Source organism: Dermacentor andersoni, chromosome 4 (assembly GCF_023375885.2).
Source record: "Dermacentor andersoni chromosome 4, qqDerAnde1_hic_scaffold, whole genome shotgun sequence".
Classification (NCBI taxonomy): domain Eukaryota; kingdom Metazoa; phylum Arthropoda; class Arachnida; order Ixodida; family Ixodidae; genus Dermacentor; species Dermacentor andersoni.
In genome coordinates, this window is record NC_092817.1 from 48,492,937 (window position 1) to 48,518,007 (window position 25,071).

Below are 25,071 nucleotides of genomic sequence, written 5' to 3' on the forward strand. Positions count from 1 at the left end.
CCACTGCCGTTCTGCTGGAGAAGCGGTAGATGCGCCGCCCCTGCATATCTCAGGTTATCACGCGACTGTCAGTCTCCCTCCGACTTCCGTCGTGAGGCACCACCCATATGGTACTCTCCGCCCGCAATCGTAAAGCAGACGCAAACGCTAGCCTACGACGGAGAGTAGGAAAGGGCGATAGGAGAAGGTAGTGAATGGTCGAATCGGCCGCATCTGGCCGGCATAGGAAAAAAAATAGAGGAGGTGCTGACACAGGCTTCCGAGAGCGAAAGCTAGGGTGACGTGGTGTCGCGGCAATGCCGCCGCCCCTCACGCAACACCTGGCGCGCTATACTTGCGGACAACATTCTGTGACAATGAAGGGAAAGATACGGAAGCAAACCGCGCACAAGTGAGAGCGTTTCTGAAAATAGTCCCGTGGTTTCGTCCACGTTAGTTTAAGCTGGGGAAGAGAAAACATAAACCCTTTATTAGCAACAGTTAAAGATAAAACACACCACTAATTGTAGATGTCTACTTATTTTGCGGCTTTTCCCTTCCGCGTCTGAACAAACGCAAAACCGTCGCACGTGAAGCTGCCTCGATTCCGCCTCTGTTCCGAGCAACCAAAAGCACTGTCAGTCGCTGGTGGACTACTTGGCGCCGTAACACATGTGCGGCAACCACGCGCCCGTAACTTTCCATTCATTCCCACAGAAAGTTGTCCACGAGTATAGCTCTGCAACATGTGTTCCCTTTCGCCCGTTCTGCTGCGTCGAGGAGAGCTCGTGACGTGGCGTTGTAGCCAATGGCAACTTGGGTGCCACTTTTTGCTTGTCCAGATACCAGACTACGGCTTTTTTCTCTCAATGATTTTGTCGCTGAGAGAGTTTCGAACCTGTGACCCCACACTCAGAAGCGGAATGTCTTGCCCTATGGGCTAAACCAAGCCAAGCGTCTCAACGCTTTCGCTTGCCCACGAATGGCGCGTAAAAACCCAGAATTTAAATATTATTGAAAGAAAACCCTCCTCTTGCTACCGTCGCCCTCTCCCTGTGTGCCGGCTGCGGGAAAGTGCTCCGGCTGGAGAGTAGAACTTCAGTACGCGATGGAAACTCCCCGAGCCCGCCGTGGTTGCTCAGTGGCTATGGCGTTGGGCTGCTGAGCACGAGGTCGCGCGGTCGAATCCCGGCCACGGCGGCCGCATTTCGATGGGGGCGAAATGCGAAAGCACCCGTGTACTTAGGTGGACGTTAAAGAACCCCAGGAGGTCAAAATTTCCGGAGTCCTCCACTACTGCATGCCTCATAATCAGAAAGTTATTTTGGCACGTAAAACCCCATAATTTAATTTTTAATTTGAAGCTCCCCGGCTTCGGTGGCAGAGGTAATTGGCGCCATCTATGAGGAGGGCGAAGCCGTAAATTCGTCTCCGTTGCATGGCCTCGTAGATCGTCGCGCGCACGCGCGCCGATCCAGGTGACCGAGCCCTTCTCCTCCGAACTCCTCGCAACTCCCTCACCTTCGACTGTCTCCGCGCGGATGCCGTGCGGCCCCGCCGGCCCGGCGCTAGCTTCGCCCGCTGCATGACGTTTCATGTTTCGTTATCAGCTGTTATCGGGAAGCGTGCGCGGCTGTGCATTGACCGGCGTGGGTAGTTTCGTCGTCCTCGGTAGCTGTGTGCTTGTGCTCCGCGATGTTTCACCCGTTTCACGACTCGTTCCGCTCGTGCATCGTGCAGTGGTGCACGAATATCTCAAAAAACAAGCCCTGCAAGGTTGTTCCGGGTGCCTAAAGACAACAGCTGAGCGCGTAGACCCAAGAACATCAGAAGGCGCATGTAGACGAACACAGCCCTGTCCATATGGGTGCTCCATAAGCCTCCCCACGTCGTTGCTCCTTGATTGTGCTACACTTCCCTCTTCCCGGTAGAGAAAGCTGACAAATAGATGTTCCTCCTCATTGTCACCTGGTCTATGACTTCTGTTTTTCTGTGCGAAGTCTCATTCTGCAACTTCATTAACTTGACCAGCTTTACATTCCGCCCTCAGTGCTTTTTCTGTGTGTCTTGTTCTACAAACGTACTAACAGCTGAAAAATGACTGTTCGTGTTTGTGTATTATCTCAGTAATCGCCGATGGGAAAACCGCGCGAACAACCTTCATGTGTGGGCATAATACGCTTTCTTTTTCTTCTGGAAAGCATGAGCATTGCAAGTGTCCTAAATGCAGATTTTGTGCAGTTCGTGTTTATTATACAAAGCAGTGCCCACTAGATATGATTTAGTGCCTTAAGTGACGTAGTTTTACTGCTAAGCATTGCATTCTCGGCGAAAGAAAAGTCGTGTTCTTGGCCTATTTTACCTGGTCTTTGATTGAGGAATAGGCCTTTCTGCGAATGTTTTCTATGTGCTGCTGCAAAAGCCGGCTACTTTCTGTTCCCCCTTGCCACCGTTACTCAAGTTGTGGCCAAGTGCGATTTAGTGTGATAATGTGTATTTCAGTTTTTAGTACAATGTTATTTTTGTTCTGCATGTCTTTTTCATTTTGTTCAGTAGTAATGAACATGCCACGCATTTCATATACTTTCGTGCAGGTTTTTAAGTAAGGTCTTTTTTTTTGTATGGCTGTCAATCACACAATGCTAGCATTTTATTCTATTTTTAAATATTTCGCGTGTCATTGTTTTTGCCATTACCAATGAGTTTTCCCTTTCTATAGTTGTTAGGACTATGCAATACACGTCGTCAAGTTTTGTGCAATATCTTAGTGCATACATCAGAAGCTCGTCTACATTTCGGTCTTGAGGGTGTTTTAAAAAATCTTGTTTTTTTATGTGTGTGTACATGAAACGGCCTTCGCGTTTTCTAGCGCTTTTTTGTTATTTCACCGTCTGTGAACTTTTGTGTTTAGTACTCTTGTATATGTCATACACCTTTCACTTTCGCTCATTTTTTGAGCGTGTATCACACCACGTTGTAAGAAAAATCTCTGTTTTCGGAAACGAAGTCAATAAAGCGAGACCAAAGATCGGTTGTGTTGGAAATGGAATATTTTTATGTTCCGGCACATGCTGGTAAAATGGGCAAGACTGCGTGCGTGCCAACGCATAGCCCACGACGCACCACGCGCCAGCTCGCAAGCAATGCCAATGCGTGGCGTAGCGCACGCATTGCTTGCGAGCTGGCGCGTGGTGCGCCGTAGCGCGAGCGCGCGCGCGCAATATAAGAAACAAAAAAACAACGCGCCGCGTACAGGTAAAAAAATTAAGCGGCGCGCGCGGCATGGGGGTAAGGGGGAAGCAAGCCCGAGGGGCAGCTGACGCAATTATCTCCTTTTTTCTTTATGTGGACGGCCTCTGCCATTTCACAGATGAGCTGGTTAGTGCTCTTGAAGATAATCTGAGTATCTTAGAAAACAGGATAATAGCCGCAATCCCTACAGTGGGCGGCTAGACGTGTCGTTCCGGATGAATTATATGCCGCCAGGTGCTCTCTAGCCTCACGTTGACGCGACGCCCAGACTGGTCTACGTAAACCTTACCGCATTTAAACGGGATCGTGCATACTATGCCCATCGCACAATCTACAAATTTTTTGGTGTGCTTAATATTGCACTGCGGTGGTTTCCTGCGAATACGCGAACAAATTGTCTGAAGCTTGTTTTTCGCTCAAAAAAGAATCTCAACGTTATACCTAATGCCTATAGGTTTTAATTCATGTGATATTCTATGTAGGTACGGAACGACGGCTATTTTATTATATTTGCGACGATCTTCCCAGGTGATATGACTGTCTTCTTCGATTTTTTTTCAGTGTTAATGAACATTGATTTAATGACAGATTTAATGATAGCCTGCTTGTTCAAGCTTGTCGATCTGGTCGAGAAAGCTCATTTTCAGCATGTATTGACGTGATTTTTTTTTAATGCAGAACCTGTGCAGGTCATTACTTTTCCTCGTTTAAAATTTTTCAATGGTGCGACCTGTAGTTAAGGGTGGGTTTAATAGACCTGTGTCGGTAGCACCCGCAGACATGAAGCGGTTGAAAGATTAGTCTTAGATCAACAAATTGTAATTGGTTATCCAGGGGCAATTCAAAAGTAAAATTTATTTTCATACCATTTTCCTTGAAAACCTTTATTATGTTTACAAGGTCCCGGGTTCGATTAATGGAAATAGGGAACACCAGAAAATCGTCTACATATCTGAACACCTTAGTTGCTAGTCCTGAGGGATGAGGCTGAAGTCCCTTATCCAGCTTGCTTTAAAAAATTTCACTGAAAATTGGAGTAACTGGCCATCCTATGCTAATCCCTGAACGCTGAACATAAAGTTCTCCCTTCCCGCCCTGACAGGCTATTTTCATGCCTTTTCTTTTTTTCTCTTCATATTTTCTGTTCTTTGCCTTTGCCCCAGCGCAACGTAGCGGGGAAGCACAATCTCGGCCCTCTATCTCGTTTATTTTCTCTCCCTCTCTCTGGCTACGAAATATCACCACGTCGCCTGTTCCACGTGTTCCATTCTCCAAGCGACATGTGCTTTCCGCACGCGCGGACGCACTGTACAACGGGAGCGCTCGTTAAAAAAATTCGACGATTGCGTTTTTTTTCCACTCTTTAGATCAACTTTCCGGGGCGCAGTGATATTCCCTCGCCCGATTCCATAGTTAGTAATTAAACTACATTCCGGTGGTCCACAAGCCCAAACCACTATCCGAATGTGACCCATGCCACAGTGGGAGACTCCATCTCTGCCACTCCCAGTCACCGCCCTTCTACTACAGGCACTGAACTGGCTGCAGTGCGGGCCACTTTGATTTACGTCATCGACGAGACACCTGAGTCTTGGGCCATGTTCACCGATTCAAGAAAGGCCCTGCAGTTCCCGATGTCGCCACGAATGCTGGAACAACTCGTAATGGACGTCAGATGCTCATTCAATCGAGCCTGCGAGCTGCATCACAGCGTTGTGCAACAATGGTAACCAGCCTACTGCGGAATACAAGCCAACGTCCAGGCTGAGCATGCTGCCAAAGCTGGACACGACACTTCGAGAGAAATGGCCGAGATACCTTTGTCGAGAAAACACGCGGCGGCACTGGTATGAGCCCGTGCACGCTTGGCGTCTCCAGCGACCCTCTGCACACCTACCAGCTACCAGTACGGACTCCTATACAAAATAGATCCATTGTGCGACTTTTACATGCAGCGAGGCCTCAATAGACAAGACCAAGCATGCCTTCACCGCATAAATCTCAGCGCTGCTTACACAAACTACTTCGGGTGTAAGATTCAACTCACGTACTCGTCAATGTGGTCTGAATGTTACGTCCCTGAAGACCTGCAACATGTTCTGTGCGACTGTTGCCGCTACGCGTCAGAGGGAGAGATTGAAAGCTGCACCGCACTTTTAACTGGACTCGAGTATGGTACCACAGATATACTCAGCCCATAGCAAAGCACCAACTGTGCGTTACGCGCCACGAAAGTGTTGCTGATGTAACTGCGGGCCACGAGCCCCGACGACAATTTGTAATATCTCATCTCTCTATAGTGTATATATATATACAGGGTGTGCAAAATTAAGCTTTATGATTTTCTGAAAGTTAGACACTGGGAGGCACGCGAAGACCACCTAAGCAAATAAGTTATCTGGCCAGGGGGACACGACGTGAGACAATAATTATCGCCATCAGAAGCTCAATTAACTAAAATTGAATAATTAACTTTTTAATGACTGCAGCAAGTGGGTATGTTTGTATTGAAAAGTTAGAGGCAGTCGTGTTTCTATACAGTATGAGTTGGAATAATTCTTCTAGCGTATTTGTGTTCCGAAATATCCAACTCCACATTTAAATTGTCGTTCGCATGATTGCGCATGCAAGAGTTTTGCGATCGGCGCAAACCTCTTCCCTGAGGAGGAGGAGGAACTTTATTATTGCAGAAACCTGATGTTACGTGGCTGTTACGTACGGCGTTTAGTCTGACAAAGGGGCAGAGGCATTGTCAAAGATGATAACAGTCCCCCTTCCTGTCTCGGCTGGTGAAATAAAAATCGAAGAACCTGGAACCGCTATCGTAGCACGCGACCGCGCAGCCTGTGACGATGGCGGCAGCTGCTATGCCAAGGTAATGGCGCGAGCGCAGAAGCTGGAGAGCAGTGCGCGAGCGTAATGGTGACTAAAAGAGCGGGCATGGGGTTGGGCTACGCAAGTATAGTGACTGCCGATTTCCAAGTATCAGAACACTGCATAAGAACACACGTATCAGAAACTTCATCAGAACACTGGCTCTGTCGCGCTCTTCAAACCTGATAAATGTATAATTGCCTGTTATATATAACCTTATCACAATGCTGCTCGTGCCTTTTAGACTGTAGCGGCTACCGGAGCTGTTACAAGGCATTGTTACAAAGCAATCAGCTAAAAGCTGTTTTACAGCTTATAGCATATGCGGCCATTCCTACCATTATTAGTAAAATTAATAGGAATTCTGCTCTGTTTTACTAGTATCTGAGATGCAGCCAGATGACTCACTAATAAGCTCTGAGGAAGTGCCAAGTCAAGATGGGGGCCGACAGACCACACTGTGGCATAGAAGTTGCATCAACACTGATAAAGTGTCTCAGGCAGACAATCTCGGGCACTTTATCCCTGTTTATACAACTTCTCTCTTATAATGAGTTCCTTGGTAGATAATTTTTTTAAAGGAGTAACAATTGGAGGCACATATATTTTCCTTGGGGGAAAGTGGGGGCGAGATAATAAATTTAGCTTAAGTCCCTTGAGAGACCTCAGCAGGGCGATTTATGTCACTAAAATATCGCTATAGGCTACAAAAAAGCCAAGATTATCATTAAGGTGAATAAAAGCTCGCTATATTTCGCCACGTTCCCGCTATGTTACCGGTACTTTTGGGCGGAGAAGAATACCTCAATGAGAGAGAGAGAGAGAGAGAGCACGTCATAGAAATGCAGAAAATTCTGCTGGCGTAGACGTAGGAGCCTACATGCTACTCTGCATAAGAACTCCTAGATATAAGAAGAACACTAGGTCCTATGTGTGTGTGAAAACTTTTATTGTAATGAGGTCCGGAGGCTCAACCTTTGAAGCCAAGGCGGGCCGCTCCAACGTTGGCACTGTCAGGCCAAGCCCTTCAGTGACATAATGGGCCCTCTGGATGGCCCTTAGTTGGTCTTCAAACAATGGGCTTCGAATCCTTTCTTCCCACTGTGTCCATTCTTCAACGAGGTTGGGGAGAGTCGCGGGACACCCCGCCAGCATATGTCTGATTCCAATGATGCCATTACAATCGTTGCATTCTTTCTTACTCTCTCTCTCTCTCTCTCTGGATATATTTTATTGATGTTGTACGGCGTGGGATATGTACCTGTTTGAAATAGGTGAAGTGAGACTGCCTGAGCCATGTTCAGTTTTGAATGTGGCAATCGGAATTGCCTGCGTCCTAAATAGTAATGTTTGGTTATGTCATTGTAAGTTAATAAATGATCTCTAGATTCCCTGGATTGATGGTGAACGGCTCGGTTGTGACTGTCACAGTTAGCAAGTCCTCGTCCCAAGTCATGAGCAACCTCATTGAGGTTTACCCGAGTCTCGTCTACTTTCCCCATATGCGCAGGAAACCATCGGATTTCAGTTCTCATAGTCCCAATGTTTTCAAAAAGTTTAGCTGCAACTCTAGCTACATAGCCTTTGTCAAAACACTTTATAGCGGACTTAGAATCACTGTAAATGCAGGCCCACTTATTACTCCTGATGGCTAGAGCAATTGCCACTTGTTCCGCCACCATGGGGTCCTTGGTAACAATAGTGATTGCGTCTTGCACCCTCCCTTGGTAATTTGATACAGTGGCCTTATATGCTTCTTTACCTTTCACCCAGGCAGCATCAACTATAGCTGCCAGTTGGTTGTGCTGCTCTATTTCCTGCAAGAGTGCTTGAGCTCTTGCCTTTCACCTTTTGATATTATATTCTGGATGCGTGTTTCTACTATGCCTTATTCTTACAAACAATCTGAAGGTTTAAATTTTGTTATTCCTCAAAGACAGTAGCTTAATTGACAAGCTCCAGCGTGTTTACATCAACATCATCACATTTGTCTCACCTGTACATATCATGACCATATATTTTCCGTCCTCTTTTCTCCCGCCTTCCCACTTTCAGGGACTTTGTTCCACCCAAGCCTCTTCCCTATGGATATCTCAGCTTCTTGTATTACTGACAGCTGACTGCTCACTAAACGCTTTGGAAATCAATGCGCCTTCTTGGGAATTGAATAAGGCGTCGTGTTCGTTATGCCATTGTTGTGCGTCTGCCCTAATTTGTGCCGGCACGCAGGTGTGCCTCTGAGGCCAATGGCACCGTATTGCACCTATGTATTACTGGGTAGCTAGATAGTGCCAGTACTACCTAAACAAGAACAGGGCCTGATGGAAGCCACCACATGGCAGAGCGCCATAGCTGCGAAGTCGCGGTACAAAGGCCTCTCGTGCTCTGCCTTGCACGCGCTCTGGCTGTATACATTGTGCATACGTATATATTTGCAATTTTTCTAACACATACTGAATATATAGTGAGTGTATCTTTTCTTCTAAGCAAGTAAGCAATCTTTTGTTATTTATTTCTGTCGGTATTTTTCACCTTTTCCTCGTGGCTATAGAATTTTCGGATAGCGGGTCTTCGGTAGGCCTAAGTTCCGATTCTGCAGCCGTTATTAAACAACAGCGAAGACAGTGAGATCTGGCGTGACGATGTCGAACCATGTCAACAAACCTACTGCGTTTATCTGCGTTCTGCGCGTCGAAATGAAATGGGGTTTCTCGATCTCTTCACTTATTTTATCAGAGTTCATCTCCTCTGTTCTTTTAACCGAGACAAGGCCTCGGCATGTATGTGAAAGCCCTACGCTGGGCTCCCTACAAGAAACATGCACTGTCGTATAAAAAAAGGGCAAGATCAGCAGTCAACGAACTCACTTTCTGTGTATTGCATGGCGTTCATCGTCTCGCCAGGAGTAACGAAATCGAAAAATGTAGCCTCGTTAAGGCTGCCTGGTACTCCCTATCCGTTTCCGTGGTCTTCACTACTTTTAAAATTTTTTATTTATTTATTTATTTCCATTTCACGTTTTTCTTACTTTCCTACAATACCTGCTGACTAGTGGAAGATAGCTCTTTTGTTCATTCCCAACGAGTTAACCCCAGAGCGCCGGTTAACATATGGTCCCGTGTTCTGTTCACGTTGTGCCGAGTCAGCTCGCTTATTGCCAATTCGCGCAAGGAACGTGACTTCAAAGCTCAAGCGACAGCGATACTGCGGCGCTTGTCATTGTTGTTGCTTTTGGTGTCGTTCGCTGATATATCGAGCAATTCACTTTCAAAAGAACACACGCAGCAGACTATCATAGACATGCCTCTTTTGTTAATGTGTTTAGAGAGAAACAAAGTATGCTTCGAAAGGCAGGGAGGTTAAGCAGAGCCAGTTCCGGTTGGCTGCTCTTCATGGCGAAAAAAACCTGGAAACCAAAAATGAAAAGAGAGTGGAAGGGTAGACAGAGAGAGAATTAGAGACGAGCCCAAACAAAGCAATCACGTAAGCTACACAGTAGTGGCGGTCGTCTTTCATAAGTCTGTCAGGAAGGACCGTACATATTGACACTGATGCTCAGATGGCATTAGCTAATAATGCAAAATGGTGAAGTATGCACAAAAAAGATTGACTTAGTAGTTCTGCGGAAACCGGAAAAGTGGAGCGAAGTAATTAATGTATTGCAGTAGAACAGAGTTGGTTCGTAGCTTTCAAAAGATGAAACGCCAAGAGAGACAGCGCACCAATGAAGGAACAGCAATGACGAGGCAAAGCGCTACTTCAAACTATATATTGAGGTTAAAAGCGGCTGAATGAATCCATTGGAAGAGGGAGAAGAAAAAGAGGGAAAACTGAACATGTGAATGCGCACGTGCGAGAACACAGAATATGTATAGAGGAAATCATAAGAGGAACCAATACGGTTTCCTCCATACGTCTATACCTTGGAGGAACCTCCATACCATAAACGAAGCCATAATGAACCCGTATGGGTTTTCTTTGTAGCAATGGTACAATTTTGTAGAGGTCTCATTTTCCCTTAATAATTACTTCTTTCCACCTTGCGGGTTTTCGCAGAACTATTATGTTATACTCTTGCCTTTGTTTCGAGTGGTTGATAAGTTCGAATTCGACCTCCCATCTGCTAGCCGACTGGTTAGCTCAGATGATAGAGCGGCTGCTCATAAAGGCGGTGATCCTGAGTCCCAAACCAGGAAGAATTTTTCCTCAACTGCGAGGCTTTTCTTTCGAATATCCCGTATGGGTTTCCTTTGCAGCAAGTGCTACGATTTGGCCGTTGTCTTATTTTCCCTTTATTAAGCACAAAATTATTGTAGCTGTCGCAATCAAACATAAAAAAGAAAGAGTACAGCTTCGTACGACAATGAATTTTAGATAGTAGGTTAGCAGAAAACATTTATGTCTTGATATGACAGGCTGATACACCGCGATATCCCCTCCGTAGTAAAGAGAGAGAAAGAGAAAGGCAATGTAGACATGTTAAGCAGATTATTGCCGGTTTGCGACCCCACACATGGAGTGTAAAGAGGAAGAAAAATCCGAGGACGCCTAAGCACTTCTTATGAGTTATGAATGCGAAAGCATTCATTTCCAACCAAACGCCGATCAGCGATCCTTCCAGTTACTAACTCCTTGCTGGCAAGCGAACTTGTTGAGACGCTTGGCGAATTTTCATCTGACCTCACTGACGCGCAGTTACAATGCAGACGAGAGATTGCGCGGACAAGGAACCGAGGGCCAAGGCCTGCCAGAGCGAGAGTGGAGGTGACGTGGCGTCGCGGATGATGCGCTCTCCCCTAACGCAATACCGCGGCAGCAGGTGTACCCTTTCTCCCGCTGCGCACTGTGACACCCGAGCCAGCAAGCGCGAGCCAGCCTCACGAGCGCGCCTCGCGCGCTCGTAATGTGGCGCCACAGCCAATGGGAAGTTTCGCTGCTATACACGTCGCCGGCTTTTTCATTCAATGGGCCATTTCAAGCTTTCGCATCAAAAGTGTGAAAAATGGAAAGGGACAAGTGCTGAAAGGCTCACACAGATAAGACAGCGTGAGTTTGTATTAGAAGTCAATGGCGAAGTTCAAAGAAGCCCTGAAAAGCTCCAGGAACATATTCTCTGGCACTGCGATTCTTTTGACGGCCAAAAAAGATTGCCAGTGTACAGTCCAAAAGATGACGTACAGAAAGTGATAGCAGCGTTTAGTGTCGCGTACAAACTCCGAGAATGGTGTTATGACAGCATGCAGGGTAGACTAGGCGCCGGTATGGAACGTGCGATACGACTGCTACTGCGAAGCAGGAAAACCGCCCTGTGCCAGCTGACAGGCATCTCACAACGCTGGCGTGAGAAGAAGCGCCGCCATCTCTAGGAAAACAAATGTACATATCGTAAGTCAAGCACAGTCTGTCATATGTCCCGTGCATAGTCAGAGTGCCCGATACTCCGAATCTGATAAAAACCATACGTTATTAACATGCAAGACACCGCCGAGGACAACTGAATTTGGCGAACAGGAGCACTTTCCCCTTTCTTTCTTTCTTTCTTTCTTTCTTTCTTTCTTTCTTTCTTTCTTTCTTTATTATTCTTCGTTTTTAGAGAGGAAGGGGGGCGGCACAAGAAGTAATCTGGAGAGTACTCCCACCTCCCAGTGGTCGGACGAGGCCAGGAGTTTCACGATCCAGTGATCGATAGTGCGCCAATATTCGCAGCACCGAGGCTGGTTGACAGCCCTTCTCACCGCCCTCTCGAAACAACCGCGGGCTACGGAGCAAACATAATTAACAGGGTCTGCCGTCAGTAGGGTGGAAACTTGGGCCGATTAGTGCCGCATAGTTCGAATGGCGGACGACGAGCGCTTAGACGAACCACACATTGTGCGTGTCGTTCGTCTCTGTGTAATTTAGTCTAAGCTCTGGTCTTACAGAATTCGAAACGTCTAACTGTTGCGCTAATTGGTCTTGCAGCGCTGATGGGAAGAACACGTGTCAAGAAAAAGAACCAGGACAGAAAGGCAGAAGCGCTCAAAGCGGTAAAAGCGCTTGTCTTCGTCTCTCCTTTCAGTGAGTGTGTCTTTTGTCGCGATAATTCGCCTCGTCAGATATGAAGGACACGATCGACATATCGCAATACTCTCAAGTGGTCCCTTCAACTTCTTTTACTGCGTAGAGCCTGGAAGAGAGGGCGTAATATGGCGTACGTAGCTTTTGTGGGACAATCTCAATTGATCCTGATCATCACTATAAGAGAATGCGGCAGACTATAGCAAGGTATACTGTAGCGATTCCTTTCTCTCAGTTGTATTACGTTTCTGTCACCCAGCGCTCGTCACAGGCCAATCCTGGTGATCACGTGAACGGAGCACCACTGGGATCACAGAGAGGCAGCGAAAAAAGAAAAGAATCGCGTGCGTTATCCTGACCTATAGATTTCGGTAAATATTTGCTTTCGTTAGAATTGCATTAGCTTGTGAAAGCACAAGCTAGTGTATGCTGCATGACATGTTTGATTTCTGGCTTCCCGCTCAGAAGCTGGGCCAAAGATACATGCTACATGCGCTCTTGTCTTTGTGCAGGCAATATCCGAATTCAGCTACAAGCTGTACCAACCTCCATGTTTGTCTTTCGCATTGATTGCGTTTGTGCCGAACTGCAAACTGAATATAAAAGAGTACGCTTCGTATCAAGATCCACTAGTAAGTATGCATTCTAACAACAAACCGCACTGCGAAATAATTTCAGCCGCTCTGTTTAGGACGTATGCCGAACTTGAAGCGAAGCCATGACATTGCGACGCGGAGGCGCTAAACCATGTATATATATATATATATATATATATATATATATGTATATGTTGTGAAGACACATTTGCTTGATAATACTGCCGCTTAAATGGTTTTAATTGGCAGGACGCTTCGACCTCCTGCAGGCACAGTGATAATCGACTCGCAAACTCATGTTAGAAAGACACCCTGGACGGACAAACGTTTCCAAATTCGGTTTAACAATGCGTTCCTAATTCGTCCCTCGCTTCCAGTCACTCGTACCGCTACCGGTGACTTGCGCAAGCTTTCTAAAGGAAGAAAATAAAAGTATTCAGGGGAGGAAAGCGAGACCTGGCGACAGGGTCTCGCGTTGTACAGTCAAACTCTGGGCGAAACAAGCCACATTCAGGCAGCCGCCGTAACGGAAAGATTAATCAGAAGCGGGTTCGCTGGCCACCTTGGAAAGTGCCGCCGCTCAACTCACAAAGATTGCGCGCAGCGCAAAAAAGTTTATCACCGATCGTTCGCTTTTCTGACGTAACACGAAAATACGTACAAGCAAAAAATATATCGATATATATCCGCGCTCGCATCGAGGTTCTCGTGTCAAGCACCTCTAGCAGCCCATTTATCTGGCGGTGTTGAAACGCTGGATGTGCTCCCAAGTTTCCACATTTTTTCCTCGATTTTGTCCTAGGTAAAAGGTTATCCCTCAGCATAAGCGTGGCCTCGTGCGGGCCGGGAGTATATTACCAATGCTCTTCAACATAAGAGATAGAGAGGGGAACTTTAATGGCAGAAAAGTCAGCCTAAGTGAGGTGACTTTGGCCATGCTACTCCCCTCCGTGTATGTATATGTAGACGTTTATATAGCTCCTTGTGATTTACTGGCACGTATTGGCCGGGTATTGGCCAAGAATCAAGTAGGTTATAGTAAAGTGAAATAGCTTTGGGGGAGCAAAAGAGATGAAGAAGAAGGAGGGTGGCATGGTTAAGTTGATGATAAAAGCTGCACAGCATGCTGTTTCTGTGTAACCGCGTGTGTGCACGCCTCCCAGTATATGCATCTTTGTGGGCAGGGGTGGAGGCTAGCGTAGCCAGATCAGACCAGCGTAGCCAGACCGTCTACAGCGTGCGTTATTTTCCCAGCTGTTCATATCTCTGACGTATATAAACTAGAAAGCAGCGACTTCAGGGCGTCGATAATTGGCTGCAGTGTGACCTTAATGACAGTGCTCAATATGAATGTCTCGCCGCACTGTTGTTCTTCGTTTTGGCATTCCGATGTCCGTGATTAAGCGAGGCCAACTTAACTGCCGTGACAGATGCTGTGCCAGCCTTTCGGTGTGCCATTGGAGAAGGGTTCGTACGTGCGTGCGCTGTCACAAGTGAAATGCAGTGAGAAGGTTTTAAAGCGACGCTTTCTTTGTTCCTTTTCCCGAAGTGGAGCGTTCGTCATCATTTCTTCGCCGCATATATTTGTGGATATGCAGAAAAAAAACTTGCGCCACTGGATATGCGCTGGGTGCTGTCTCGGCGAGTAGACAAGTTGGGCCTAAAAATTCCGGTCGAACCCATCTTATGATGACTGTCGATGTTAATGTGAATAACATTGAATATGAGGACGATGGTGTGGCGATGGTGATATGACGAGCAACGGATGAACGAAGCCGGTATGGTGTCGACGAAACCACCACAATGGCAGCACGACGACGGTATGACGACAGTACTATGAAGATTCTGACATTCTGACGACTTTGACAGTGGTACAAAAACGACAGTGTGATGATGACGGCAAGAGGACAATGGGAGGGCCACAATATTGCCGTGAGACAGAAGAATCCTGTCGCATTAGGCCGGCATCGATGAAGAAGACGTAAAGTTGCTCCTCGCCTTCTTGGCTGTTGTGACTCCTGTGCTGCTCGCCTTACTTGTAAATATTTGTAAATATACGTTTTTTTTGTGGAAACATATCGCGACGGCGACTATATGGCGACGGCGTGACGAGAACGGCAAGAGGCTAATCGGGAAACGAAGCTGTAATGACGATGGAACGACCACAATGACATAACAACGACGGTACGATAACAAATGCGCAACGACTCGATGAGGACGATGCAATGATGACGATGGCATGACAAAACGGCTTCATAATTACGAGTAAACCAAATCCCATCGGCTACGTGACGACAGTACGGTTACGATGGAATGACGATGAAGACGACAATGATATGACGCGTCTGAAGTTATGTCGATGGTACTACAACAGCATGACGACAACGGCATGACGAGAGTCGGATGACGGAGCTGTAATCACAGTGACGCAACAAGCGCCACGGCGTCCCGACCACAAACACATACTCAGTGGCCCAAGCTGGCAGACAACTTGGGTCAGTGTGCCGGAAGAGAATCGCTTGAGACAGGTGCACGAATACAGAAAGATACCAGAAAGCGTGTCAGATATCCTAAGAATACTAATCGCACTATTATGCAACTTGCTGCTTGCTGCTGGCTGGCTTACCAGACAACTGGGGCACCGGGTATGTGAGATTGTGCATGTTCACGAACATACAACTTGTGCACTCAATATATGAAATTGGGCAAGAGCAACTAGATATGTGACACACGGGTATCTGCCCATTATTGGTCAATCCCCCAGCATGGATGTGCTCTTGTGACACAAGATATATGAAGCCGAAATTAGTATTTAGGCATCAGTCGTACTTCTCTGTGCATACACTTCTCATCGACATTCTTCCCTCGACAAGCGTCCCACATCGCCTTCGGCCTAGTTTTGCAGACTAGTAACAACTAAAGATGACGAAGTTGTTCTCCCCCGTGTCATCCGCTACTGCTGATATATCTCGCTAACTCAAGCAAGCTTCACGTCATTTAAATCCCAACATTGAGTTGGATCTTCGCCTTTTTTCTAAGCCACTATAGCTTTTTGTCGTGGAGTAACTGAACAAGAAAGCTATGCCCAGGTGTTTAACCTCATGGTGACCGTCTGAAAAGAATATATTCTATTATTTTTAATCTAACGCCAAGGCTAATCTATAAATTTCGATAGAGGTATAGATTTCTTTTTGCCGACGGCCTGTCCTTTGATCGATTATATTACGCACACCCTATCCAGTAGACATAACGCACAATCAGCGAATCAACGACGACGCATCACACCTTTAAAAGCATGGTTACCACAACAGCAATTCTTTGCATCGCTTTTGAAAGAGCACTTTTCTTTCTTGTATGCGAGCGCCCTGTACTTGCGACGTCGCTTTCATCGCCGTGAGATTCCATGAACTTTGGGTGACCCATGTGCTGTGTAGCTTATTTTTTCTTTGCTTGTAGGAAGCAGCTGCAACGCTTCTACGCACAATTACTATCTCAGTGAATAGGAGTAGCAAGTGCCGCCTACAGCTGGCTTCACCTCACCTCACCTATAGTGATAACTCTTTTGCCTTAGATTATGTCAACGAACCGTCTTATCCTTATCGCCCACCAGTTCGCCTATAACTTTGACGTGAGGGCAGAAATCAAACGCAGCTTGAGAGTGTGTGCAGTGGCAAAAAGGGCCAAATCGAGTAATATTACAGGTTAATAAAACTATTGAATTCATCTTTACACTCACATTAGTTACCTTGCCCTGCTTATATGACTTACTGAGTGCGTACACATCTATGCGGTAGCGCGTGCGTGGGCTGATGTGTTTGTGTGTGTGCGTGTCTTAGCGCACGTGCATGCAAGCGCTTGTGTGTGTATGTGTTTGTGTGTGCGTGCGTGAGCCTGCGTTTCTTCAGCTTGTTCGTATACAATTGGTTCATAGGTTAAATTTGAAGCGACCGTAAAACTATGTTGACAGGACCACCCGTTCATTCTAACAATATTATTTACCAAATAGGAGTTATGACGTACACGTTCGTGAAATGGGCAAAGATATTTGCACATTCACAGAAGCAGAATTTAGTCAAAGCACACACACTCACTACGTGGTCTTGGGAGGCGAGACTCTCCGAAATGGACCTGAGAAGCCAACTGGCGACCCTCGACCAGACCCGGCGAGCCGCAATCGCCAGTGGAGCCCTGTCAGAGGGAACCACCCAGGAATAACTCGCGCAACGGCTTCTGTAATAATAAAGTTCCTCCTCCTTCTCCTCCTCCTCTGGATCTTGATCTACTTCGCCGACAATAAGCACAGTGGATGAGCAATATTTATGTGTGTACCAATTGAAGGGGGGCAGATAACGAAAGCGTAGCTATAATTAATTAAGCTTAGTTAATTAGTTAAGTAATTAAGCTTAGCTTTAATCTTCATATTATGCGGATAAATTTATCTTAACCTGCTAGGGAGATAGATAGGATAGAGAGGAAAGGCCGGGAGGACACACAGATGAGAGTACGGTTCGCTGGCCTCCACTGGGAGGTAAGGGAAATGGGGAATAGAAAGAGAAAAAGAAGAGAGTGGGCCCTGAGTGCACGTAGGTGGACGCACAGGATCCCCTTAAGTGGTCTCTTAGGCCGGTGCACTTCAAATACTGCACTAGTGCACGAATCGCTTCTTGTGCGAGTGACGGGTATCGCCATGGTTCGAGTATCTTTGACTCGGAGAAAGGCCTCGAGTCCAGTCGGTTTAAAGTTGTCCGGAGCGAGAGCCGTTCGACGTCACGTCGTAGCGAGGACAGATAATAGGTGCTCAATGGTTTCCTCGCACCTGCTGGAGTCACACGAAGCGCTATCGGCCATTCCCATACGTTAGGAGTAAGCATTCATAAACACCACTCCTAGCCACAAGTGGCACAGCAACATTACTTCGGTGCTGGAAAGGCTAGATGGCACTTGTAGCCGTGTACAAGGGGTCCAGCTTACGCCGTTGGCAATTAAAAACACTTGGAGAACTCCAGAAAACTCGACTCTTTTTGCGGCTAAGCATGCGTAGTTTCCTGGTAGCGTCCGTCCGCGCTAAAGGCATTGGATACGTCTGGGCGCCATCGTTGACAGACCTGGTAGCCCTGGCTGGAAGCAGAATTGCTGCCGGCGATGCCACAGTGCGCCGGAATCCACTAAAAGATTATATTGGGGAGCATGATGGCGTATTTCTCTAATGTCGGACACCATCTGCTCGTATGTACTGTGATGTAAGGCAGACTTGAGGCTGCGAAGACGTGATTTTTAGCAAACAAATGTTGCCCGTTTTTTGTGCCGGTTCATCGGTGACAACGTCCACAGTGGCAGGGAGCTAGGGCTGCATGTTCTGGCGCCAACGTGAGCTTGATTGGTAAGAGATCAGGCTAGCAAACAGCGCGAAGGCACAGTAACAATTCAGATATATAGCTATCTTGACCTGGGCTAGAAAAAGTTGCATGCACGCGTTGCCCGGTTTCCTGGGGAAACTAGAGCATACGAAGCATCTATTTCGTTTGCCCGCTGTGCTAGGAGAACTGAACGTGGTATCGAAATTAAATTTGCATTGGGATAGGCGACATATCATGTACAATCAAAGTTTAGATTGTGCACGCCCAATTAAAGCCTATGTAGAAAATAGTTTGCGTAAACGTTTCAGAGAGCTAGGAGCGTCTTTTGAGAATTGCGCACAATGTTTGCTCAGTTTCTTGAAAGAACCGAACGTTCCACAGAGAACACAACAGGGGCACTTTAGATGATACGGATAATTCTGTAAATACTCGGGAATATCTTTTTTTTTTCTTTGTCGCAAAAGGACGGCATTGAGAGTCTATCTTCTGGAACTCAGAAGGAATGTGTTGGTTGGATAGGACACACAATTCAAATTTCTGTTCCGCGGAGACTACGCCCAAACTCTGCGCACTTCAGTGAACAGCGTGGCCCTCGCTCGATTCACGCCTTGGCCGCACATCGAGCCGCGATGGAAGTACAGTGTGGCCTTCCGGTACTATATCTCTGTGAAGTAACAGCCACAGTCATATTGGTCATCTTGCTGGTCATGGCAGCGTTACTCGCAGTCCTGCCGCGCTAGATCTGTGGCTATGGCATTGCGCTGTTGAGCGCAAGGTCGTAGGTTCAATGCCTGCCACGGCGACCACATTTCGACGGGGGCGTAATGCAGAAACGCTCATATACTTAGGTTTACACACACGTTAAAGAATACCACGCCCTCAAAATGAATCCGCAGCCTCCCCCTACGGCGCGCCTCATCATCAGATCGTGGTTTCGGCGCGTAAAACCCCAGATATATATGTGAATTTTTTTTAAGCGTGAGCAGCCACTATAACATCCTCGATCATCAACTTCAATCAGTGGCATCCGCAACTTCAATCGTCAACGTGGCAGTGAAAGTGGCAATTTGTTCAGAAGGTACCCACTGCCGGTATCTCTTTAGGCAGCATGTAATATAGGCGTGGGTTACGTTGAACCGGGGCCTAGTTTCAAGCAACGCCGACCGAAGTGCGCACAGCGTCTTCGAGGGAAAGGCTGAAATTGGTTTCCGCGACGATTCGCGAAACCGCCCGTTCATCAAACCTGACAGTAACGACCAAGCGAACGAGCGCAGCGCTATTGGTCTTTGTTCGAAAATGAAGCACGGCCGGTCCAACCATGCGGGAGATCGGCGGTGACTCGAAAGGAAATTCTCGTTCTACAGGACTCATTTCGCAGAGCGCACGGAAAATTGAAGAGATTGGTACAGGGGAAAATTTTCTTCTTTCCAAGATACTCGCTCAAGCGGATGTGTTGGTTATGTATACTTTACTGAAGGGCATAAAAAGGGCCTATTCAATGCAATAAACCAGTCGCGCGCGCGAGGAGGAGAGCCTATTTTCCCGTTCACCCGCACCTCGCTATTCATGGCGTCAACATTCTTAAGGTTTCACGAAAAAGCAAATTATGCGTCACTTTCGGGACAGAAGCCAATAAAGCAAAGTTTTCGCGCAGCTACCGTCCGTCGTCTGCCGGCCATAGTTGTCTTGCCGTCTGCCCGTGCTAACAGCGGCAGTGACGGCCAGAAACATCTTGTGCAGGGGGGGGGGGGGGGGGGGGGGGAGGGACACACACACTTGACCGGAAATGGAGAAGGAGGGGGGGGGGGGGGGAGGGCTGGCCAGGCCGCATACTAACACAGGGATTCCGGGGAAGGCCCAGTCTGTCACCTCCTTGCTACGCCACTGAACAACTGTAACTTGCGCGCATCAAAAGTATCTGCTTATAATTTTCTACCGTGCTCTATTCTTCTACTCTAAACAACAGCGAATAATTAGGTAACTGCTGTCTCATTCAAGTGTTACTAACCTAGTAGTTGCGGCTTTCTTTTGTTTGAAATCAATCTCTCCCCCTGTCAAGATCGGTGTACAATACAATACCATTTTCTGTCATGGTTGTCAAACCTATGGACTGATCGCGCGCGACAAAGCGAATGTAGATATGTGTTTTGTTTCTTCGCTGTCAATAACAGGTTTTATTATTCATTTTTTTCGTAGGTTCGTGGCTTATTGGGGATGGAGCATCTTCCCGATGATTATTACCTAAAACTCACGTTTCTTGAACGTACTTTTAGATTAGTTAACCTTGGCAGGACTATGAGCAATCGTTTTACAATAATACATTTGTGTAATGAAAGTAAACCATGACCAGGTCGTCGTCAGGACCGGATAGTTATCAGACACGAGATATTGCGCATGGTTGCCGGTTCACTGTTTTTTTTTTTTTAAGTTCTACAGATCAGCACTTAACCAATTATGTGAGAACCTGGATCAGCTCCACCCCGCGCCAAACGTGGCATAGGAGACAAAAGTCAAGAAAGTTGCAGCCTGCTGCAAATGTCAGTGGGCTTCATCAGGTGCCGTTTTTGTTTTGGAGTGAAGCAGCAGACAAGAAATGACCGTGTGATTATTCTGCCTTCTCGTCGGCCAGAATGAGGCTAAGCAGGCTACTATCTGTCACGGCAAAAAGCTCTGATCCATGCCGTGTTCGCCTACCTGGCTGCCCCGAGCTCCTAAAATTATAAATGCTCAATTGACGAACATACGAATTTTATTATGTATACGTACTGGTGTCAAGTGACACAGCCCTCGTTCGCCTGGCGAACAGTCACAGCGCATATGCATTTCAGAAAGAAAAAAAAGTTTCGGCGCCGCATACGAGTTCTGCAACGCAGACACGGTTCGGGAGTGTCTATGGCTGGGATTGCGCATTTTTCTCTCTCACCGAAAACAAAATTTACTCCAATTGAAATTTTGACATAAGTCGAAAGGTTGGCGCGTGTAATGAGCTATCTTACGCGTTTTATCTGGCGGACCTTAGTGCTTAATTTAGGTATGAAAGTCGACCAAAATCAAATTGGTTCGACCAGCCCAAATTGGGAAGTTACTTCCTGGAAAAATACTCGACTTCATATTCGAGCATTATTTTAAAAGAAACACCTACAGTAAATACCAGTGATAAATATTGTGGCCGAAACGTAAACAAAGTTTATTGAAAACATTTCTGAAGAGGAGCAATTTCTTGATTTCTTATTGAGCCAATTAAACGCGGTAAGTTCATAATTTTTTCCACCTACGACGTGACATGCAAGAACCACGCCAGTAGAATATTATAAAGTAAGATTTATTATTGTACCTAGTTTCGCGCTTCATTGAAAAATTTTAGCTCCAACGAAGTTTTGCTTCTTCGCGGAAGCTTCAACAAGCGCTTACATTACGAAGCAGTGATTCTCTTGGAAAAAATTGGGCAGACCGAATTTATCCCAAGAGAATCAGTTTTGAGGATTAAGATATATCGAGTGGAATGACCCAGCTCCGTTCACAACTTACAATGGCACTATCACTGACTCTGACTTTGTGAGCTTTGCATTCACATTGGTCTAAAGGGTGCTGAAAGGAAATCTCATGGCGTAGCCTACAGCTGTTGCTATCAAAATTCCCAGCATGAACGGTTGGATAATAAGAAACGATGTAGAACATTGCAGCCCTGACCATGAAAATCTGATTAAGGGCCGAACTAAAGAAAGGAAATGAAATATACAGCTGGCTTCCTGCTTCTTACACAATTCGGAAAAGGTGTAAAAAGGCTAGACAGTACCATTGGAAGCAAAATGAACTCCACTCACTCACTCACTCACTCACTCACTCACTCACTCACTCACTCACTCACTCACTCACTCACTCACTCACTCACTCACTCACTCACTCACTCACTCACTCACTCACTCACTCACTCACTCACTCACTCACTCCACTCGGTCGGTCGGTCGGTTGCAAAAAGTATGGGCTGCTGCTATGTCACACAAGGGGATACGGCGCGTCCATTTACTTCTTCGTGATGGGTTAGCGCAAAAAAATAAACAAAAACGAAATAAAGTGACACTCGTCCCTTCCTTTTCGTTTTCTGTAGTTCTCGCTCTGACAGATTATGGACATAATTCGGCTCGCTCAGTTCTTGCTACTTACTTCTTGCTTGCAGAATTCTTTTGAAACTCGCTGCATGGCGAAAAGATGCTTGAAAGCTGAAATTTAGCCAATAAACGCTTAGTAATGTGCGTTGGCTTCCATGAGCGGAAGCCAACGCAGATATACTCAGTCGCCTAAGTAACACTTCAAGCTTCGGTGCGAATTCCTCGTTTTGCTCGATACGTGGACACCTTCCACTATTGGTTGTGGCAGCCTTTGTTGCTGAATCTGTGGGAATATGATTTTACCCGACAGCATAACTTCGCGTGGTTGCCTACTGACTATGGTGTTAGGCTGATAAGCACGAGGTCGCAGCATTGAGTCCCCGCCACGGCTGCCGTATTTCGACGTGAACGAAATGCGAAAACACCCATGCACTTAGATTTCAGTGCGCGTTAAATAATATCAGGTGGTTCGAATGATTCCGGACCCCCCCCCCCCCCCCCGCTACGGCGCGCCTCTTAATGAAATCGTGGTTTTGGCACGTCAAACCCCTTAATTCAACTCCAAGGGGAGTGCGCCACTCCTCCTAGCGCACTTCCGGCTGCATAGCTCTACGCACGAGTTCACTTTTCCGCGAAAGAAAGAAAGAAAGAAAGAAAGAAAGAAAGAAAGAAAGAAAGAAAGGAAGGAAGTGATACGCAGTAATGGCATCTCACAGGATACTCGCGCAATACTGCGATCCTTATTAATAATTCCTTAACCTATTGCGAATGTATGGTCAGAGAGTTCTCGTCGGCCTGCTGTGGCCTCTGCGAAACGGACGCTTCCAGATAGCCGAAATTTAGAGAAAGTTTCGTTATTTAACGAGCCATTTCCGAGAAAAATGCGTATTTTTCACTTTCCCCCACCCACCGCCATTAAATTGAGCAATCAGTTTCAACCAACTCGTTCTGCCGCTGCAGAATTCCTAACTATACGAGCCTTTGCAATACCGCTCAATCCGGAAGTCGATAGCTGCCGAAAGAAGCTGTAACGAAGCAAGGATAAAGGCATTTATCTCTAATGGCGTCCACGTGTGTTCCATTAAATTAAACGTTCCCGACGTACTTCCGCAGTCTATTCGGGAGGACTGCAGGAGAGCTTGTATTTGGGAGACAGCGAAAAGCAAAAATTGAGGGACGCCAACCAGAAGCTTTTTTGATTAGCTAACCTATAAGGCAGAGAGGCTGAGGGCACAAACACTAAAAAAGAAGTAGATGAGGGTAAATCTACCAATGCGGCACGCAGCATAATCAAAGGCCATCTCGCTTTGCCGTCTGGGGCTTTGCGTCATTATTATAGAAACTACTATCCATTCCTTAATATAATGGCCAGCGACCTCTCGTGGAACTGGGGATTAGTAGCTGCCCTCCCTATCGAGCACGCGGTCGCTTTTCTAATTCTATTGATGGCCATGGTCACATTTCCATTGAGGCAGAATACAAAACAGTGCTCATGTACTGCGGATTAAGTCCTGGTTAACGAACACCATGTGGTGAGAAGGTCTCTATAAAATCCAGCTTTGCAAAAGTATCCGCAGACTTCAGCGACTGCTGCAGCTTTGAACTCATTCACTGCAACAGACTCAGATATAAATTACATCGGAATTTTCTCAATATCATATATATATGACGTGGTAGTGACGGTGAACAAAGCAAGACGGTGAATGGCGAAACTAGCATTTTATTGGGCGAACTTGTGCCCACAAAAGCAAGTTACACTCAAAGGAGAGCAATAGCGCCGAACACGATCGGCGGTCTTCGAAATCTGATCAGCGGATCAAGCGCGTCTTGGAGGAGGCTGCAAACAGGAACATATCCAAACCTAAACACACTAAGCAAGATGTTTCCCACCCAGTATAGAGACATTTGCCCCTGGTGCGGCGCCAAGCCCACCTTATATCACATTACATGGGAATGCGTTCAGAATCAACAATTCCTTCAAATAAAAGACCCGAGTGCGGAGCAGTGGGAGAGGGTGCTCTCCAGCAGCGACCCGAAAGTCCAGCATGGACTAGTAAGGCACGCTCGCCGAGTAGCCACCCTCAGTGGTGCCCTGGAATAGGGGCGTCGACCCTGCGCAGATGGGGAAGAAGACCGTGAAGACGGCCGACCGCATCTGCCACCGCTAATTTCTAACCAATTAGAGCAAATAAAGTTTTTCCTCCTCCTCCTCCAGCGTAATAGCTGGGACCCGTGTATGTTCCACAAAGTTCTACATTATTCGCGTCGCGCATACGTGCAATCAGATCACACGAGGTTTGGTCACAGACTGCGGATGGAACCAAGGATAGCATTCCAGAAACTTCCCATACATGCAGGCGCGTCCTGCGCTGTGCGATGACATTTGTTAGGCGGTGAAACGTGGTCACCCGATGAAGATAAACAAGGACACGTGTAAATATGTGTGTGTGTGTGTGTGTGTGTGTGTGTGTGTGTGTGTGTGTGTGTGTGTGTGTGTGTGTGCGTGTGCGTGTGCGTGTGCGTGTGCGTGTGTGTGTGTGTGTGTGTGTGTGTGTGTGTGTGTGTGTGTGTGTGAGTGCGTGTGCGTGAGTGCGTGTGCGTGTGTGCGTGTGTGCGTGTGCGTGTGTGTGTGTGTGTGCGTGTGCGTGTGCGTGTGTGCGTGTGCGCGTGTGCGTGCGTGTGCGCGTGTGCGTGTGCGCGTGTGCACGTGTGCGCGTGTGCGCATGTGTGCGTGTGTGTGTGTGTGTTGCGCGTCCTTAACCCCAATTTTCCTCGGCCCGCGGTGCAAACCGGAAACTGAATAGTGCCAGAATCGAATCCAGCCGAATTCAATATGGAAGTGATATT

General features: G+C 46.9%; 1 protein-coding gene across 1 annotated transcript in view; it reads left to right on the plus strand.

Annotated features, from left to right (window-relative positions):
• Positions 1-25,071, plus strand: part of LOC126536662 (cholecystokinin receptor type A-like) — a 288,019-nt gene that overhangs the window by 192,929 nt on the left and 70,019 nt on the right. The window lies entirely within an intron of this gene.